Raw genomic sequence first — 19,532 nt, forward strand, 5'->3', positions numbered from 1 at the left:
AAACACCCCATCACAGGCCCCATGTACACTAACACCCCATCACAAGCCCCATGTACACAAACACCCCATCACAAGCCCCATGTACACAAACACCCCATCACAAGCCCCATGTACACAAACACCCCATCACAAGCCCCATGCACACAAACACCCTATCACAAGCCCCATGTACACAAACACCCTATCACAAGCCCCATGTACACAAACACCCCATCACAATCCCCATGTACACAAACACCCTATCACAAGCCCCATGTACACAAACACCCCATCACAAGCCCCATGTACACAAACACCCCATCACAAGCCCCATGTACACAAACACCCCATCACAAGCCCCATGTACACAAACACCCCACCGCAAGCCCCATGTACACAAACACCCCATCACAAGCCCCATGTACACAAACACCCCATCACAAGCCCCATGTACACAAACACCCCATCACAAGCCCCATGTACACAAACACCCCATCACAAGCCCCATGTACACAAACACCCTATCACAAGCCCCATGTACACAAACACCCTATCACAAGCCCCATGTACACAAACACCCCATCACAATCCCCATGTACACAAACACCCTATCACAAGCCCCATGTACACAAACACCCCATCACAAGCCCCATGTACACAAACACCCCATCACAAGCCCCATGTACACAAACACCCCACCGCAAGCCCCATGTACACAAACACCCCACCGCAAGCCCCATGTACACAAACACCCCATCACAAGCCCCATGCACACAAGCACCCCATCACAAGCCCCATGTACACAAACACCCCATCACAATCCCCATGTACACAAACACCCCATCACAAGCCCCATGTACACAAACACCCCATCACAAGCCCCATGTACGCAAACACCCCATCACAAGCCCCATGTACACAAACACCCCATCACAAGCCCCATGTACACAAACACCCCATCACAAGCCCCATGTACACAAACACCCCATCACAAGCCCCATGTACACAAACACCCCATTACAAGCCCCATGTACACAAACACCCCATCACAAGCCCCATGTACACAAACACCCCACCGCAAGCCCCATGTACACAAACACCCCATCACAAGCCCCATGCACACAAGCACCCCATCACAAGCCCCATGTACACAAACACCCCATCACAATCCCCATGTACACAAACACCCCATCACAAGCCCCATGTACACAAACACCCCATCACAAGCCCCATGTACGCAAACACCCCATCACAAGCCCCATGTACGCAAACACCCCATCACAAGCCCCATGTACACAAACACCCCATCACAAGCCCCATGTACACAAACACCCCATCACAAGCCCCATGTACACAAACACCCCATCACAAGCCCCATGTACACAAACACCCCATTACAAGCCCCATGTACACAAACACCCCATCACAAGCCCCATGTACACAAACACCCCATCACAAGCCCCATGTACACAAACACCCCATCACAAGCCCCATGTACACAAACACCCCATCACAAGCCCCATGTTCACATACACCCCATCACAAACCCCATGTACACAAGCACCCCATCACAAGCCTCATGTACACAATCACCCCATCACAAGCCCCATGTGCACAAACACCCCATTACTAGCCCCATGTACACAAACACCCCACCGCAAGCCCCATGTACACAAACACCCCATCACAAGCCCCATGTACACAAACACCCCATTACAAGCCCCATGTACACAAACACCCCATCACAAGCCCCATGCACACAAACACCCCATCACAAGCCCCATGCACACAAACACCCCATCACAAGCCCCATGCACACAAACACCCCATCACAAGCCCCATGTACACATACACCCCATCACAAGCCCCATGTACACAAACACCCCATCACAAGCCCCATGTACACAAACACCCCATCACAAGCCCCATACACACAAACACCCCATCACAAGCCCCATGCACACAAACACCCCATCACTAGCCCCATGTACACTAACACCCCATCACAAGCCCCATGTACACAAACACCCCATCACAAGCCCCATGTACACAAACACCGCATCACAAGCCCCATGTTCACAAACACCCCATCACAAACCCCATGTACACAAACACCCCATCACAATCCCCATGCACACAAACACCCCATCACAAGCCCCATGTACACAAACACCCCATCACAAGCCCCATGTACACAATCACCACATCACAAGCCCCATGTGCACAAACACCCCATCACTAGCCCCATGTACACAATCACCCCATCACAAGCCCCATGTGCACAAACACCCCATCACTAGCCCCATGTACACTAACACCCCATTACTAGCCCCATGTACACAAACACCCTATCACAAGCCCCATGTACACAAACACCCCATTACAAGCCCCATGTACACAAACACCCCACTGCAAGCCCTATGTACACAAACACCCCATCACAAGCCCCATGTAGACAAACACCCCATCACAAGCCCCATGTACACAAACACTCCATCACAAGCCCCATGTACACAAACACCCCATCACAAGCCCTATGTACACAAACACCCCATCACAAGCCCCATGTACACAAACACCCCATCGCAAGCCCCATGTACACAAACATCCCCGCCTAACCCAAGCGCCATCAACGCACAAATGTGCCTCGCCACCTACACCAACCATCCCAGTCCCCATTTAGACACACCTCTCCCCATTTGTAGCCCCTTTTACACACACAACCCACTGTCCCCTGACCCCACTTAGTGCTCCCTTTGAATAAGTTGCCCTTTTCTCCCCTCCCTAAACCACACAAATATAATAATTGGTTGCTAAAACCAGCATTTTTACATGTACATTTCAGTGTACAGTATTTTAACAAGACTGGCTACAGTTGCTCAGGCATAGCTTGAACAGAAATCTTGTGAAATCAGGTTAAATACAGTAAATATGTGAAAAAAAAAACTCAAGAGCAAATGCAGGTGAATACAGAGAATGTTAAAAATTAGGCTGGTGATGAGGTCCAAAATCTTGTGACACCCGCCTAATGCGGGTGAGTTGACAGCTATGCTCAGGGTGTGCACATGTAGTTTGTGCAAGCTTTTGCAAGGGTTTTTTTACATGAACAGTAGGGACGTCAATGCAGCCAAAAAATATAAATAAAGGTGGGCGCAAATGCATAATGAAAAGAAAATGCCACAGTGACTATTTTCTTTTTTAAATGTAAGTAAATATCCACTAGCCTAAGATGAATTTGTTAATAATTCTGTATTTTAGAAAAAGTTATCAAAAAATTGTTTTTGTTAACGAGACTATTGTTCCAAACTTACAATTTTTTTTATATTTTTTTGCGAAATGTTGAAGTCCTTATCATGATTCTAATAATTAGTCCTTTATAGACAATTTTACAGTGGATTTAATAATGGTTAATGTGGTGTTTTGACCGCCCTCCTGTGTCACTATGTTAATAAATCATGAGCATTTAATGTATATGTGGAGGTCAAAATATGTTTCAAAATATTTTTAAAAAGAGCCGTGTTCATAAACCAGACTATTGAATTATGGTGCATCTCTTCTACCCTGAAGAAGTCTTATTTTTCTTTAAAAAGACAAGTGTAATAAGTTGACTTGAAGGCTTTTTATTCACCTATTTTATTAACACAATACAAAACATGGCGGACTACACGAGGAACTCCATCCGGGTGCGCATGTGCGAAAGATATGCTAATTAACCGGAAGTAAAACTACAACATCCCCTTCTCTAAGCTGAAAAGCTGAAAAATTACATGAGTACAAATGTGACTGGTAGTGTCCAATTAGGGGTGTAAAAAAAAAATAAAGAACTTTGCAGTACTAATAATAACATAGTTCAATATCTAATGTTTGTGTAGCAAATGCTACAAGTTCAGTCTGTCTGGGGGCTTCACTGTCCGTGTTGATCTGCGTAATGGTGGACCACTTTGGGTAGGTGTGGACTTCGCAGGGGTACCAGGTGTAGACGTCCTTGGCTCTGTTGGGGGTTGGTTGCCGTTAGGTGCTGGTTCTGCTACAGGCTCGTAGTCATCAGTAGCTGAGGTATTATTCAAGCTTAGTTTTTCACCTGTGGGACGAATGTGTCTGCGGTTTCTGGTGAGAGTACTGCCATTGGCCATGTCCACAATGTGCGAGCGTGGGGTTGGCGCAGCGGCTCGAACTATTCCTGGCTCCCATTTGGAGTTGAGGGGGTTGAAGACTCTGACAGCGTCCTGAGGGTAGACAGGCTGTAGACACTTGGAAGTCCTGTCGTAATATGATTTCTGTCGGTCTTGTCTGGCTTGCAGCTTGACATTGGCATCATAGTCAGGTTTGTTCAGTAGTGCATGCCTGGAAGTAGCTGGCAGGTTAGACTGATATATTCTGGAATTTAGCAACTCTGCTGGTGATGGCAGGGTGTGACCCAAAGGGGTTGTTCTCAGGCACAGCATGGCTAGATGTGGGTCTTGCCCTGATTCCTTGCACTTTTGAAGGAGATCCTTGACAGTTTGCACATTTCTCTCTATGAAGCCATTAGCCTCCTTGTAGTATGGGCTTGTAGTTGTATGAATAAATCCATAGGTGCTGCTGAAAACCTTGAATAGAGCAGACGTAAACTGGGTGTCATGTCCTGTGACAAGTTTGTCTGGTATGCCATGTTCCTCAAATATTCCTTTGAGGTGAGCGATGACAGTAGATGATTGGATGTTAGTTAGCTTGCGCACAATTGGGAACTTACTGTAGTAATCAGAGAGTAGTAAGTATGGTGAACCGTTCCAGGAGAACAAGTCAGATGCTAGGGTGTGCCAGGGCCTTGGTGGAACATCATGAGGCATTAGCGGTTCTTTAGTGTTCATGGACTGATTATGCTGACAGGGAGCACAACTCTTGACCATGTTGTCGATGTCGGCATTGATGTTCGCCCAAAAGACTGATCCCTTGGCTCTGAGCTTGCATTTTTCCGCACCCTGGTGTGCATAGTGTAGCTGCTGTAGAACATCTGGTTGCAGGGTCTTTGGAATTACAATTCGGGTACCCTTCAGGACCAATCCATCGGCGACAGTAAGTTCGTCACGATAGTTCCAGTATGGGTGTAGTAACTCAGGGCATTCAGCTCTTTTGTTTGGCCAACCTTGGGCGATGACGGCACGAAGTGAGTGAAGTGTTGTGTCCTTCCTCGTCTCCTCTTGGATCTGCGTTATCCTAGTAGGGCTAGCATTGAGGTGCAAGTGTAGCTCATGTATAGAGACATCAAGTCCAGCGATAGTGTCACCGGGACTTGGGTTAAGTCGTGAGAGGGCGTCGGCCAGGGGTATGTCCTTCCCTGGGACATATCGAATGTCGATGTCGTATTTCTGTATCCGCAGCATCATCCTGGCAATGCGGGGTGGCGCGCTGGCCAGATGCTTTTTGAATATTGCCTCCAGTGGCTTGTGGTCCGTGTGGACCTGGACGTGGCGTCCATAAGCGTAGTAGTGGAATTTCTCGAGACCATGGACGACTGCAAGCATTTCCCTTTCTATGTTGGAGTACCTCCTCTCGGTTTCAGTGAGTAGCTTACTTCTGTACTCCACAGGGCCTTTATCTTGGATGAGTGTCGCGCCGAGGCCACGTTGAGATGCATCCACCTGGATTACGACAGGCTTGGTGCTGTCGAAATACTGCAGCGAGGCTGGCGATGTGATGAGTTTCTTGATGTCATCTACAGCTTTCTGGTGTTCTGGGCACCACTGGAATTGACTACTTTTCCTTGTCAAGTCCCAGAGGACCGCTGCTGTTGAAGCGAGGTTGGGTATGAAACGGCTAAGGTATTGCGTCATACCTAGGAAGACTTGGAGATCTGTGAGGCTCGTTGAAGGATCCATGTTGTTGATGGCTTCAACCTTAGCAGGGTCAAGTTTCAGACCATCTGCACTTAGGGTGTGTCCGAAGAAGACAAGTTCCTTGCTGGCAATTTTGCATTTGTCAGCATTGAATTTCAGACCAGTTTCACGGGCACGCTCCATTACTGCTTTCAGGTTATGGTCATGCTCCTTACGGTTGCGTCCGTAAACAACTATGTCGTCTGTGATGCCTGTCACCCCAGGTAAGTCACCAAAGGTTTCATCGACCTTCTTTTGGAAGATGTCCTGAGCACAAATCAGACCAAAGGGTAGCCGTAGGAATCTGAATCTTCCATGGGGAGAGTTGAATGTTGTATAGAGTGAGCTTTCCTGGTCAAGCTTTATGTTCCAATAACCGCTGCGGGCGTCAACTATGGAGAAGTACTCGGATCCACTTAGCTTTGATAAGACTTCATCAAGAGTGGGTGTACGATGATGTGGACGTTTGATGGCGCAGTTGAGGTCCTTTGGATCAAGGCAGAGTCGTATGGAGCCATTCCGCTTTGTGGAACAGACTAGCGAGTTGACCCAGTCAGTGGGTTCATCAACCTTGGTGATGATTCCTTGCTGTACGAGGGATTCCAACTCCTTGCGCAGAGGCTCCTGAAGTGCTTCAGGGACTCGTCGTGGCGGGTGAACCACAGCGGGTACTGTAGGGTCAAGTGTGATATGGAACTCTCCGCTGAAGCATCCGATGCCTTCGAAGCAGTCAGCATACTGTCTTAGTAGAGCTGCCTTTGCCTCAGGGTCATCCTTGGGTACTTGAGCTGGTCGTATTTCGGCTGGCTCAGCCTGGTCTTTGCTTAGACTGTGGTTAAGGGTTACAAGCTTCATTGCAGTACATGTGGGTAGTCCTAGGATTGTAGGTCCTGTCGTGTTTACAACATGAAATTCATGAGGGCTGGACTGACCGTTATGTAGTAAAGTGAGGTTGCAGGTACCGTAGTGTTGTACTTCATGGCCTCCATATGCTGTTATCCTTGTATCTGATGGGGCTAAGCTGAGGGGCTTGCCGTCTATGTCGCAGAGTGACTCTGGATAGATGTGCTTGTAGTTGCTTAATGGGATCACATTTCCTTCAGCACCAGTGTCAATCTTGCATAATAGTGGTAGTGTCCCGTTACTCGAGTTAACCTGTATGTTGACGAGCGCTTGAGTGATCTGTCGAGACATACTATCAATGGTCAGAGAGTGAAAATATAACTGTGGGGAATCTAGGGGCTCAGGTGTAGTGCTAGCATTCTCATTGCTGAGGGTGTTTATCTGTTGCTTTGATTTGTTCCGGTTTCCCCGCCTGCCTCTTCCCCTCGGGGTGGGACCTTGGGGTTTGGTGGAACGGCAAACCTTGGCCCAGTGGTTTGGTTTCCCACAGTTGCTGCATTTTGTTCCGTTTGCGGGGCACAGGGATTTTTGTGTCACATTATGGCTAGTGCCACAGTTCCCACAAGTTTGTATTTGTTTATTTTCACGTGAGTGTGTCTTGGGATGTGAAGAAGGGCTTTTGTGGGTTGTTGCGTGTACAGGTATAGTGTTTGTGCCTCTAATATCTTGTAACTGAGCCGAAGTGGCTTCCTCAGTCCTGGCTATGTCTATTGCCTTAGCGAGCGTTAGAGTTTTGTCTAACTCGAGGAGTTTAGCCTGGACACGTGGGCGGCGAGACCCGAAAATTAGAGCGTCAATAATGTGTTCGTCTACATTATCATACCTGCATTCGCTGGCTAGCAATCTTACTTTCTTTATAAATGAATCCACTGGTTCATCGTCCTTTTGCTTCAGAGTGCGTAGTTTAAATCGTGCTAAGCGAAAATTGCTCTTGGGGGCGACGTATTCTTCAAACTTCTCCCAGTAAGTTGACAGCTTTTTCTTCTCGTCTGAGGTTAGCGACCACGTAGAAACTAATTCAATTCCTTCTTCTCCCGTCCATATCAACAGATAACTGACCTTTTCTTCCTCCGATTTGGACTTAAGCGGGCCAGAAAAGTACAATTCGACGGTTGCCTTGAACTTTTTTAGCGCTTGTTGAAGATCGGTTGCATTCCAGTCCATACGAGGGCTAGTGAGTCCAGTGAGTTCGGCCATTTTCCTTGTGTAAACTTGCTAGATTTCTCGTAAAATACCGACCTGGTATGTTTGAGAGTGATTTTCCTTCAGTTTGCTTCTGACACCATGTAATAAGTTGACTTGAAGGCTTTTTATTCACCTATTTTATTAACACAATACAAAACATGGCGGACTACACGAGGAACTCCATCCGGGTGCGCATGTGCGAAAGATATGCTAATTAACCGGAAGTAAAACTACAACAACAAGCATTTGTCAGGTTTACTAATAGCGCATGTAATAAAGATCCCTCCCCTCCCCCATGAAATTTTTTTTTTATAAATAGTATTTTTGGAGCCGGGCGCTACTTACCAGAACACATACCGCGTCTATCGACATTTTCGTTATGTATATGGGGATTCTATGTCGTTAATAAAAGAGCTACTAATCCATTTCTACCCGCCGTTTGTAAACTTTCCCCACCTACGCACTTCGGTAGCGTAACGGGCTTCCTGTGCATGTGTCATGCTCGAAAATGTCCAAGCTAGTTGTCAATGTTTATACGCCTGTTTTATATGATTTTGCTAGCTTAAAGATTCAAACACTAGCTGAATGCCCAGTATAGGATAGCGATGACCAAGAAGGGCGGCTAATTTCGAGAATAAGTAAATTGTTTTACAAAATGGCGGTCAAAACAGTTAAATCTAAAGCCCAGGCTTTTTTCGGGGAATATAAGAACGCCTGTCAAGAAATAACACTGACTCGAAGGCATAAAAGCATTATTTCAAAAACAATTTATAAAATACTGAGTAGCGTTAATACTTGAAAGATCACTCCGTAATAATGAATGGCATCTTATCCGCCTGTGTAACGAGGCAAACAGCCCGATTATTTGTAGAATTCTTATGAAGTTTCGATATGAAATGACATGTCTTGACACATTACGCTCGTTCAGCACAGGTTATTATTGGCATTGTCAGCAAATTCTATAATCTGCGGCGGGATTTCCCCCGTTTTTCTTCTCGCAGCTGGGAATAGCCAACGAATTGTTTTTCGCTTTTATTTCATTTACCTTGACACGTTTTCTACGCGAAAAACAGATTAATAGTAGAATAATAAGATAAAATCCGTTCACATGTTAAATGTTTTTATTTATTTGGTGCTGACAGGCCAATGAACGCCTCTACAAATCCATGGTATAAAAGGTGCTTAGGACATCTATATGTTTTGTGTGCGTTAATTGATTATTAAAAGTGCTAACAATCATTTTTTTTTCTTTTAGTTATGAAAACATAACCCCTAAACAAATCGAGTTTTTGGAGCAATTTTAAAGTATGTGTAGGTTTATTCAAAGTATCAGGGTTTTTTTTTTTCAGTTTGAATTTTAAGTGTGTTTATGTTCTCTATATGATCTTTTAGTACTTATCCCATGACATGATACGGCGCCAGCATTTTTTTATTGATTGTTGAAAATATTAAAAGTGGAAGAGGTTAAGACAAATAGACAAACATAAAGAATAACAAAATAATATATGATATACAAGCAAAGAAAGAAAATAACTAGCCATAGGAAAAATTTTATTACTAATAATATGACAAAATTCGATGTACATCGGAGAAGACAAATATGAAAGGGCAACGGCGTGTTACAAAATCTGCATATTTCACTATCACTAAAATATAAATCTAAGTTTATTTCTATTATCATTACGGTGTTATTACGTTTGTATGAGGAAATATGCGAGAGCTAAATAAAGCTGTTATTTTCATATTGCAAAAGACAAAATAGAATAAAAAAACACAACTCTATTTGTTCAAGAACTCAGTACGTTTAAAGATTAATTTTGTAATTTTTGTACAGATGCGAATATGAAGATAATCACGATTCATCAACGCTCGTAGTTTTCTTTGTTTTATCAATTGTTTCGACATGTTTTGTTGAAAAAATCCCCTTTGACATTCAAATGTCATTATAAAACTGCACGCTTCTATTTAACGGGGATTTTACTGGTGCTACCGTCTACAACTTGTGCTACCTGAATATATCGCCTACTTTATCTGTGTTAAGATTTCTCCCTCGACGCAGTTTCAAGAACAAATGGCGAATCTTCGCTTTCATCACTTTCCAACATGATGACAGTCGTTCTTCGCAGTGTTTTGATGGAGAGAAAACCTACGATTAAAAACATTCGATTAACAAATACGCTCAGTATTATAGCACGCAAAGTGACATTACCGGAATGGAAACCAAATTTTTTTTCCTTTGTAAGTAAAACAATAAGGCAGATAAATCCCTGAGTTCCTGAGGATAAATCACTAACCCTTTTCACCAGGATATATTCAATTTATTAGGAAAAGTATACATTACCTTATTTTTGTCTTAGCGATAGCCTACTTTTCCTTCTCAGACTTGATCGAATGGTCATCTAAACAGAAAAATGTACATTATTCAGTACAACATACAGTGATCAGTTTAAATATACACACACAAGCTTAGGCTTGGTGCGATAGCATTAAAACATTTCCTATACATTGAAAACATTCGGATCGCATGTCGCTTGTTTGAATGTATTCGTTTTTATTACATTTGAATATGTGTAAATTATGATATATTCGAGTATTATCATTTCTACGCTAGAGAACATAAGGCAGTACGAGCAGCTCATACGAGTATTCACAAAATTCATCAGAACAACTTTGGCTACTTCACTGTCTCAAAGTCAAATCGATTGAATGCACGGAATAAAAAGCCTACCATCATACTGAGGAGGAGGACGCTCGGCATTTTGATATGGCGTAGGTTCAGAATGCCCCTGAGCTATCACATCAGCTTTCTTATGTGGAGGCAATTCACGTTGCTTTTTCGATTTCTTGGGATCCATAGTATCGGAGATTCGTAAGCAGTGGCTTAGACTCAAACTCAATTGACCGCCGCTTGCCAGCGCACCTTGATGTAGGTATTATGACGGGAAATAACCGTGGACGGCTCTTAACACGCAAGCCAACGCTTAGTGACGCCGTCCAATCATAAGCGGCTGCGTGGTAGGGACTAACCCCCTTCACAATACACTTGTCAATAGCGCGCCATGTCAGCTGGTAATTTGTATAATTTTAGCTCAACACAAGGCTAGGGAACTTTCCCTACAAGATGTTTTCGACACAAAAAAGTGATTACTAAGCGCATCATTCGAAAGTGGTGCGCCAGCACAAATCTACACACAATGAACAAAAAATAGCCCTAACAAGAATCAGTTGAATGCAGGTCGCCTGTGAATGAAATAAACCCCAACGTACCCGCGCTCTAGTCAACACAAAATTAAGGATCATAGAGCAAGCTGAATAAGCGATCGCACGCACAAAGTTTCGAATTTCTTTAGAGAGCTTCAGGGGTAAAAAAGGCTTTGTTGACGCATAAAACATGCTGTCTAGCACATTCTATATATTATGATTACTTGCACATTCTTAAAGGATTACAAAGACCCGCTTCGGCGCTACCAATTAAGGTAGCTCAGACAGATAGCGCATTGACTTAGGAGAAATTAGATGGCGATCTAAATAGACCTTAACTTGATTTCTAATCTAACACAGAGTGAAATTACAAATAAAAATTCTTCAGAAGGGTTACAGCAAGAGTACAAAACACATAGACTGGTGCTATTGGTAGTAAAATGAGGCATTTAGGGGTGATTTTCTTGATTTTAGGACCACACCTTAAATCTTGCATGTGCGTCATTGGCACAGACAAGTACTGTCACTCACAAAAAACATCTTTCATGAATAACAATCATTCACCCTATCGATTATTTGCTATCAATCCCAAACAGGGCCATATTATACTTTATTCAGGCATAGCGACACTAGAATCCATTCATGATTTCGAAATCATTTATGAACGGCGAGAGTTTAAACATGTTATGTGGTTTTTGATGCGGAGATGCGGCATCCAAGATGTTCTTGGTGCGCGGGTAAAGCACTTCTAATCGCTGGCTTAGAGCACTCGTAAAAGAACACATTGTAAGTATGGCCAGCCCTTTCTCATCATAAATAGCTTTGTTTTATAACTTGAATGAAACTAAAAATCGACACGCGCGTATACACTGCGCGTAAAACCATACCAGTACTCATGACACGCGCGTTCGTCTGGGTATTACCCCTCATAACTTAGTGGGTTTTGTCTTTACTCTAAATCGATGCGTGAGCAAATGGTTTCTAGTTTCCCCAATAAAACGACAACTAAGCATATCTCAATCCAGCCAATAACATTGAAGATATAAGTATGTATAAGCGGAGCAAATAAAGCCATGACTTTTGTGGAGTACAACGGGGAAGGTAAAAAGTACGAGCAGTCTCGATACTCAACTTATTCGCTAAAATGGTTGACTGCTACTATAATGGAGACTACAGGCATCCTCCCAATGACTGCGAACGGGCATTAGACTGCTTTTGTTGCTGCAACTGTCATAATCGTACAATTGGAAATTCCCTCTTTTGGATTTTTATTATATTGTGTGCTATAGTTATAATAGTCCTTTTACCACTTCACTTTACTGGTAAACTATAAGGTCAGTCAAATGGCTTTTATGTCAAAAGGAATACACATTGTTGCGCCTACACCTCTTCTTTCACTATAGATTAATCAAAATCTTCTCTGTTTTTCAGTTCTTCGATGATATGGCGCCGGCACTAAAAGGTACGAAAAAACGCCCAGCATCTTATCGCAGTTTCGTTAATAATATCACTGCACTTAGTAATCCCTTTGATACAAATGCATCTTGTTTTCTCCCGAATACTGTCTGCTAAGCACACCTTTATTCAGCAAAGATGTAAGCCGTTATATGCAGAGCGAGTCATGAAATCACTCGTGGTGAAAGCAGCAAAGTGAAAATAGGTTATAGCACAGATCGAGAAGATTTGAGACAACTTTTGTAATAATGAGAATGGATCTCGAAACCAAACGAATTAAAAGTGGAATTTGTGATGGATGTTCTGAGCGAGTATTTGGCGCTGAACGTTGCGCATTTTGCTGCATTCCCGAACAACGCATATGAGCAAATGTTAGGTACTGCATACTCGTGATAACTATAGTTGTAGCAAAAATCGTGCGGTATCTAGTTCTTTTTACTACATGTTTTCTAGCTCACACCGAAGAGTTCTACAGTAAATTAGATCTGCTTTCCTTTGATCGAAGCTAGGTATAGCTTTTGGCGCCGTCTTTTCATAAATAGCGCGAAGTAATTTCGCTTATATGAAAGTTGATTTACTTTGATTGATTTCAGAAAAATACAGGATTTGGCGCCACCGTAAACAGGTACGATTGATTCATGTATGAAACATTTTACAATGATACTTTTCATGTAACTACAAAAGAGTATGTTTATACTGTTGTTTGTGCCGTAAGATACCGCTGCTCGTTGTTGTGATGTTTGGTTTTCTGTGTCGAAAGTTGGGACATTTTGAGGCTGGTAGTTTATTCGGGTTATTCTTCACCCTTGGTGCAAATCTTCTTTTTATCTGTGTGGCTTTTTTATCCAAACTGTTTCGTTACCCCTAAGAAAAGAATTTATTAATTGTATGACTACGCTGATTAAAAATAAGTTTGGTCATGTGACCACACGGTATAAAAATACGTAGACTCGGCAAAGGCTTTCACATGTGCGTGCGCCACGACACTGTTTGCGCTAGAAAGAAAGTTGGTGCTTTAATTTACAAAAATGCCAAGGGACACTCAACAGCCATGGGAAAGACCTCCTCCTAAATATAACTCTAGTGGTGATTCTTCTAAGGCTGCTGTTTTTGTTGTTGGTGTTGTTGCTGTTGGTGGTCTTTTAGCTGGCGCTGTATATGGGTTTGTACGAATTGCTAAAGGTATGAGCATAGAAAAGCTTGTTGTTTATCTGAGTTCATACGAAGAATTTCAAAGATGATAAGACGTTTAGACTATCTTTTCTTTGGTGTGTTTTCACTCAGTTTGATTCTTCTTTCGTGTTTACAGGGTAAATAGAGGGCCCGAAGCAACCAAGTTATGACAAAAGGGATACGCAACGAAACAAGAGCAGCTCCTCTACTTATGATTATAGAAGTGCAGAACTCGCTTGAAACTTATCGACGATTCCTGATTCTTTTTCATGTGCTTTGGTAGAACGTTCAACGAGCAATAAAGACAACCTAACAAACCGTGTGCAGCGCTAAGACGGACCGACAAGCAAGTAAACCATGACGTAGATTAGAGAGCTCTGGTATGACCTACGCTGGCGAAACAAGGCTTATAACGATAAAAGACTAATCAAGGCGACTCGCAACAACTACAAGACAAGCACGATCTGAAACTGTGTTTAAGTACTGTCCCTTGCTCCTACCTAGAGACAGTCCAACATTTCTGATAATGATTGTAAATGCCAAAGCACCAATGAATAAAGATGTGTGATTCTTTCTTTGCTGTACGCGTATTTGTGCAACACACACAGTAACAGCATCTTAAGCGTTTAGCGATAACTTTGGGCAAGAGAGATCTAGCGTATAATGACGGTTAAAGAGCGTAAATCAAGGATATTATTCAATCTGTTATTTTGCGTGTCAAAATGAGACAAAATGTAAGCGATCTTCAGAAGATTCTATGCTATGCGCGTCATTTCCTCGCGCATTAGAAGGTTCTAGAACAAGCCCTGATCACTTCTCAAACTCTCTTTAACGAGCGCCAGCCACTATTGTTTATTGAAGTGGGGGGCGAACATTGCAACATTTCCGTTCCTGAGAATTGTTTACGAGTTGAAGGGGGAAAAAACCATAGAGAATACCACGCAGCATTAGAAGCTTTTGAATTCAGTATGATATTTTTGCAACAGCAACAGGACGATAGCCGTGGTCATAAAAAAAGTGGAAAGAATCATCTGTAGGAGGGGATCTGGGTATCGCGCACAAAGCTCTTGTACCTTTTACAAGCTTTATTCTAACTTTGAAATCCATGAACCACTTGGCGCCAACACCACAGGTACGAAAATCTATATATGCCTTTAAGAAAAAATAAAAATCTTACAAAACCCACTTGGCGCCAAGCTCAACAATCATCATGAGTCACAGAAAAGTGTTATTGTGGTCTATTATTTCATATTCATCGAAGATTGAGCTTCTAAAAGGTAATTTCCATAGACGTGCGCATGGCATTGAATAGCACATTGTGGTGCATAGTTCACATAGCAACTGAAAGTTAAAACTTCCCCCTTACACAACCCCCAAATACATAAAGCTTGCTTATTAAGCACATTTTAAGCTTGCTTACTGAAGCACTTTTGGCGAGCCTTGTGACATATAAAAACGACGACTCGGCAAAGGCTTTCATATGAGCGTACGCCACGGTACTGTATCCACCAAAAATTAACAAAAATGCCAGGTGACCTTAATCAGCCAAAACCAAGACCTCCTCCTGAAGAAACTTGGTACGAGTGGTTTACTCGCCGTTTGAGGGAAATATTCAATTAAGTGATACAGGTATGGATGTAAAAAAGCTTGTTGTTAGTTTGAGCTTACCTTAGAGATAATAAAACCCATAAGCTAAGGACTACGATGCTCGTTCGAGTAAGAGCATGTATACAATAACAAGTATTTCTGAGCGCGCACCCTAAAAAAAAAGCAAATAATTCAACCGAGTAATGCTTTTTGACGATGCTCATCCATCCTCTTAGAACTGTTTCAGATTGTACTATTTTGTAAGGACTGATATCCCATAGGGGGCGACACTGCGACACAAGATAACCAAACAAGCAAAAAACTGGAATGGATAAACCAACAAGCAAGAAACTGTGTATAGAAAAGACTTCTGCTTTGACGAAAAAGTGCTGATATTGATGAGACTAATCAGAGCAACACACGACAATTTCGTAATCCTATGCTGAAAATGAACCCAAATGTACGCAAATCTATATTTAGCTAATGATAAAGCACTGTGTAATAAAGACCTTTGTGTTGTATTTGGTTGAACGTGTGATTTACCGCGCGATCTCTGGCATTCCAGAACCTTCTCTTCTTTAGCCTTTGCTTCAAAACAAAATGCTTTGCGCTCTTCTCTAGGTACAATAGCGTACAGATATAATATCTCAAATCAAAGTTTTCTCGCTATAAGTTTGGCGCGGGATGTTTCTCTGGCAAAATCAACAGACCATTATAATATTTTTTAAATCGTTCCGCTAGGGTATACTCTAAGCGCACAAGCTAGATAATTTACCTGTAAGTAAAAGTTTATGTCTATTCTATAACTCTACTGGGCCTCATATATTAGTGATTTAGAGCATAGAGTATGGCGCCGGATGGTTTACTCCATCACGGTGCGTCATGCATCATTTGAAGCGCGTTTTTGGCAGTTTGTAAGATAGTCCAATCATAGAGAGTGAAATTAATACCACAACAGCAGGCTCTGAAAATAGGAAATGCTTAGAGGAGCACATTCCTTTTCTAATAGACAACCTGCCAAATCATGTTGACCGGGGCTTTTCTTTTCTGGGAAACGCATCAGAGGTGCCGCTATAAATTCGCGCGACTACATCAGACAAATCATTGGTGAGCCGTAAGAGCAAAAATAATGAACTACATAACAGCTAGCGACCCACAACCACAACCAGACCCCAAACCACCGCCAGATGACCATGGAAAGAGCAGTGGCGGTGGTGGTAAGTTTTATAACACTAACAAGAGTAAAAATATACGATTTTTTTATGATTGATGATTTAATGATCGCGCGCGAGTACGATATCGGGTTTGATTGGGTTTTGATTGGCAAGCATTGCGTCTTGTTAGCGCTAAGTGTGGAACGTCGTTTTGATGATGAAGAACCAAAAAGTGACATCAAAAAATAAACGAGGTCAAGCAGAAGGAAGATCTAAAAAAAGACGAGGAAGACGAAAAGAAACCGGTGGTAGCAGTAGGAGGAGGAAGGAAAGCGTATGGTCCCACAGTGAACTTAGTACAAAATGACGAGCGCCAGCCTGATCCATGTAATGAGCGGTTTAAGGTTTTGAATTGTAGGTCATTAATACTCATGCTATGCTTTATACTTCAGGTTGTATCATCTTATGAAGTTTTACACGCGGGGTTCTTTTTCAAGTGCTTTGGTAGAACATTAAACGAGCAATAAAGACAACCTAACAAACCGTGTGCAGCGCTAAGACGGACCGACAAGCAAGTAAACCATGATGTCGATTAGAGAGCTCTGGTATGACCTACGCTGGCGAAACAAGGCTTATAACGATAAAAGACTAATCAAGGCGACTCGCAACAACTACAAGACAAGCACGGTCGAGATGGACCCATACTTTAAAACTGTGTTTAATACGGACCATTGCTACTACCTAGACAGTCGAACATTACTGATAATGATTGTAAATGCCATAGCACCACTGAATAAAGATGTGTAATTCTTGCTTTGCTGTAAGTGTAGTTGTGCAACACATACATAAACAGCATCTTAACTTCGTGTTTACTCCGAATGTTTTCTCTGTCTGGCACCTTTTTCTCAATGCAACGCACTTACGATTGTGCGCTTTGATCAATGGCAAACAGGCTAAGAGGGTATTCCCCGAAACTTTAACAAAAAGTAAAGACTCTTAAAAGCGAGATCAGAACCCACTTGCGCGAAGTGCAGCCATAACGCATCCACAAACATGTATCAAAATGCCGAGTTTGCAGCTCCGGGAGGTGGTAGGGGCTGTGGAGTCTGTATATGCATACTCCTCGCCATCATCGTAGGAACGACATGCGCTATTTATTTTGGTATACGGCACACAAAAGGTACGTTAGTGGCTAAGGTTTCGCAATGAAGAAGACCGCGACACCGCATAAGCTCCCATGTTATTATAACATGACTGTGAACATCTACATTTTACTTCCAGACTCGCAACCATCTGAAAATGTCCCTACAAATTTTACGAACTCAACGGCGAACTTCACGATGGATTTCACGAAGAATTCAATGACGAATTTCACGAAGAACTTCACAACGAATCGCACTAGCTAAGGACAAGGGGTCTTAAAGGTGACAAAAACTAACACATGAGAATAATAGCTACAATGTTGCTTGATTCAGTATCTTATGGATTCTCTTCTTTGCTTTACGCAGAGTCTTCAACAATCGCAGTATATACAGTAGAAGCAGAGCTCAATAATAATAATAATAATAACGTGTAACTAATTTCAAGAACCTAATAAAGCAATCTAACTCGCCACCTATCGTTGTTGTGAAGTATTGCGCGAAAGGGGGTTCGAGTTGTTGCTTACCTCTAGAATAGACGCAAGGACGCGAAGGGAAGGACACGACGGGAAGGTCGCAAAGGGAATGACGCGAAGGGAAGGTCCGTAAGTACTGCGTCAGCACGTAACGCGCTCCACCTTGGAGGTGTAGAGGCCTGTAAGAGCTGGCGCACTCCATTTTTCCCGGCCAGATATTAGGTCGGTGTGTATAAAGGTGTATACAGTACAACCAAGTAGTAGATGGCGCATTGTAATGTGCCCTGGCAAATATCATGGCGTACAGAAATGTCCGTAGAAGAGGCAAACGCAGAGCCAAGTAGTAGATGGCGCATTGTAATGTGCCCAGTCTGCATGGCTTCAAATCATGAAGAGATGACACAGAAACCTTTTCTAGGCCTGCAGATCATTCAAACGCAGTAAAATAAAAGAGTAAAAGTAAACGAATACACAATTTGTTCCCTTTGCTATCAGAGACGCTCAAACGGCAGGGCCAAGAAACAGAAGATATGGCGCACATACTTTCTTGTAGATATCTGCAACAGGAGGCAGCGCCTAAATGAATACAGGGCTGTTCTATTGTCGTGTTATTTATAAGCCACTAGAAATGCGCCACGATTTGATCGTTCTTAAAATTCTCCCTATCTAATTAAACATACAACGGTAAATAATCACGTGCTCGGTGAGCGCCAAAGTGCGCGAGAACAAAAACGCGCGAAAAACACGTGCGAAAAACACGCGCCAAAAACTAGCACAAAAAATAGGAACGCTTTGCAAATAAATGTTTTGTAATGGTGGCCTTCCACATAATTCGATTGTAAACTGTAGGTGGTTGAATAAACTATTATCATAATTATTATTAGGGGGGAATTTCAATTGCCAACTGACCTTAATCTAGAGTCTCCTTCGAAGCCAATCGTTTCCACTCATCGTCACGTGCTCTGTGTACTTTTCGATTCTAGGGTTAAAGTTAAAGTTAGCGCTCATCATTCACTCATTATATGTTAAATTCAGGCGCTCATTCGTTTATCTCAAATGTGCGCACGTTTTATGACGTGCGTTTATTTTAAATTGTGCGCTCGTTTTATGGTATCCGTTTATTTGAAAATGTGCGCTCGTTTTATGACGTGCGTTTATTTGAATGAAATTGTGCGCTCATTTGTCGGTTTCTGTTTATTTGAAATTGTGCGCTCGTTTTATGACGATCGTTTATTTGAAATTGTGCGATTGTTTTATGGTTTCCGTTTATTTGAAAATGTGCGCTCGTCTTATGATGTGCGTTTATTTGAAATTGTGCGATTGTTTTATGGTTTCCGTTTATTTGAAATTGTGCGTTCGTTTTATGACGTGCGTCTATTTGTATTTGTGCGCTTGTTTTATAGTTTCCGTTTATTTGAAATTGTG

The 19,532-nt window shown here is 42.6% G+C and overlaps 1 long non-coding RNA gene across 3 annotated transcripts; it reads left to right on the plus strand.

The window, feature by feature from the left end:
- Positions 1-11,679: 11,679 nt before the first annotated feature.
- On the plus strand, positions 11,680-18,106 carry LOC116617893. 3 transcript variants are annotated; one of them, XR_007313740.1, is made up of 8 exons: positions 11,680-11,909; positions 12,555-12,585; positions 13,172-13,203; positions 13,888-14,883; positions 15,586-16,555; positions 16,945-17,672; positions 17,774-17,916; positions 18,001-18,106. It is a non-coding gene; the product is annotated as an uncharacterized LOC116617893 (long non-coding RNA). The 3 variants fall into 3 exon arrangements; XR_007313738.1 differs by lacking the exon at positions 11,680-11,909 and adding an exon at positions 12,231-12,457; XR_007313739.1 differs by lacking the exon at positions 11,680-11,909 and adding an exon at positions 12,231-12,457 and having other exon boundaries at positions 15,620-16,555.
- Positions 18,107-19,532: the final 1,426 nt, after the last annotated feature.

This window comes from Nematostella vectensis, chromosome 9, assembly GCF_932526225.1.
Source record: "Nematostella vectensis chromosome 9, jaNemVect1.1, whole genome shotgun sequence".
Taxonomy (NCBI): domain Eukaryota; kingdom Metazoa; phylum Cnidaria; class Anthozoa; order Actiniaria; family Edwardsiidae; genus Nematostella; species Nematostella vectensis.